The sequence below is a fragment of the Lissotriton vulgaris genome, unplaced genomic scaffold, assembly GCF_964263255.1.
Source record: "Lissotriton vulgaris unplaced genomic scaffold, aLisVul1.2 SCAFFOLD_1351, whole genome shotgun sequence".
Lineage (NCBI taxonomy): Eukaryota > Metazoa > Chordata > Amphibia > Caudata > Salamandridae > Lissotriton > Lissotriton vulgaris.
Window position 1 is genome coordinate 204,864 of NW_028251453.1, and position 2,621 is coordinate 207,484.

Below are 2,621 nucleotides of genomic sequence, written 5' to 3' on the forward strand. Positions count from 1 at the left end.
ATTTTGAAGAGTGTGGGGCTCAGGGAGGATCCCTGGGGCACTCCACAGCTAATCTCTGTGTATTCTGAGTAGAATTGTGGAATTCTGACTCTCTGCATTCACCAGATGAGGAAAGAACGGACCAATTTGAGAGCTTTGTTGCAGATGCCAGCATTATAGAGTCTGCGCATGTACATGTATCTTTCTTGGCTCTTTCTCCTATCTGATGACAGGGAGTTTGTTGTTTGATGATTTTCAACAATGCATTATACATCCTCAATCAAGATCAACACAGATTGCCAGGTGAGGATTTTCACCCTGTGTGTGTTTCCTCCTCCATGTTGTCCAGTAATGGAGACAGCTGTCACCTTTTACATACAATAGTCTGTGCAGAGTGACTCCATGCCTGCTGGTAGAAGTCACTCTTTCCTTGGGCTGTCTCAAAAAGCATTCAACAGGTGGTGTTTGGGTTGGTCTCGATCTGGAAGTAGAGGTGTTCCATGTCGTCAGAGCAGCAGCAACTGAGAAACATTTTGTGTTCCAGAGTTGTAACCATCACCACCTCTTGTTGTCAGTGTCAAGGACTGTTAACGTTGTAGGTCTGTTGAATGCTTTTTGAGACAGCCCAAGGAAAGAGTGACTTCTACCAGCAGGCATGGAGTCACTCTGCACAGACTATTGTATGTAAAAGGTGACAGCTGTCTCCATTACTGGACAACATGGAGGAGGAAACACACACAGGGTGAAAATCCTCACCTGGCAATCTGTGTTGATCTTGATTGAGGATGTATAATGCATTGTTGAAAATCATCAAACAACAAACTCCCTGTCATCAGATAGGAGAAAGAGCCAAGAAAGATACATGTACATGCGCTAATAATCTACAGACAAGTTGATCCAAACCTACTTGATGAAAATTGCAATTAGAGGCAAGCAAGCAACAGATGAAAAGAAAAGGAGGGACAAAATGGGTTAAATGTGCGACAGAAAATCAGGGAAAAAATGCACTACAGTTTATCTTGTCCTTCCTAGCATTGTCTTATATGTGTCTGACAGGATCTGATCTCAGAGGACCCTAGCAAGAGACTTTCATGCATCTAGGATTGGGAAGTTTCCAAAGCTTCCAAAGGTGTGACCGTCACCCTGAATCAGACACTTTATAAAGCAAACGGAGGAGAACTCTTGGCATCCATGATTACATGAAGAAGAAGAAGTCAAGTTTGAGCTTCCAAATTCCATATAATATTCCAGAAGATTGCCACCATAATATGCTGCCTGCTTAAGGCCCCTCTGGGTCTCCACAGATGTAGATATGCTTTAGTGACAATGTCGAGCAAAAGGGCTGGCCTCTAACATGGTAGGGCAAGCAGCAGTACACTGCCCAGTAGCACACTGGTGACGTTTGTTTTCTGAAAACTGATTGGACTTGGGTGAGCCCAGATCTTTGTTCCGGGCATGAATGTGACAATGGGGTTCCCGACTAGATACTGGGCACGTTTGAGACCCTGCCAGGAGATGCTTTGTGTTTGCCTTGAAGAAAGGAGCTGACAGACTACTCTGCTGAGACTCTGGTGGTGCATTTGCATGGGGTAGGGTCTGCCAGGCAGAATACTACTCAGAGTGGCATTATACTACCATCCAGGAACACTTGAACCATGACCTACAGATTACGACTAACCCCCTTCAGGGACCGAAGGGTAATGGGTCTGAGCTTTCAGAAGGACAAGGAGTCTGAAACCCATTAAAGTGAACCCCTGGCTATAGGGCAGGTGCCGATCAGATCACAAGAGAATGTGGCACAACAGATGGTTCCCCAGCGATTCACTGGTGTGGGCCAAACGTTTAATCAATCAATCAAGACTTATAAAGCGCAGAAAATCACTTGTTATGGTCTTGAGGTGCTGGAGTTACTAGCTGCTTTACAGAGAAAGCAGTAAAAAATGAGGCAAAAGAAGGAGAAAACACTCAGAAAAATGGGGAAAAGAAGGAGAAGGCATATAAATATGAGGAAAAAGCAGGAAAAAGCACTCAGAAAAAGGGGGGAAGAAGTAGTAAGTAGTACAAAAACATGGCAAAAGCAAGAATAAGCACTCAAAGAAGGGGGTGAGAAAGGAGAAAGCAGTACAAAATGAGGCAAAAGCAGGAAAAAAACTCAGAAAAATGGGGGGGGGGGAGAACAGAGAAAGCGGTAGAATTCGAGGCAAAAGCAGGAAAAAAAGTTTTTAAAAATGAGGTAGAAGCAGGAGAAAGCCCTCAGAAAAATGGAAGCATGCCAGTGCTTTAGCACAGGAGAGCTAGGCTAGGTTCATTTTTGATTAGAGTAGAGATCCCTTCCCCTCAACTACGTCGAAACCAATTGGTATATCCTGAAAAATGCTCTTTGATATTTTATAAATAAACCTGTGTAACAAATAAAATACCTTTATGTAGGAAGCTGTTTTTTATGTACAGAGCAAGCCAAGAAGGGAATCTTCCCGAACATCTTTTTGCAAATGACAAGGTGCGGAAGGACAGGGAGAAATTCCTCCTTTGCTTTGTCAGTGATATATTCATATATTCATGGGGATGAATTGCATGTGATAACATTGTCTTTGCCATTTCTGTTTATATATATATTATATCTTATATCTATCACATCAAGG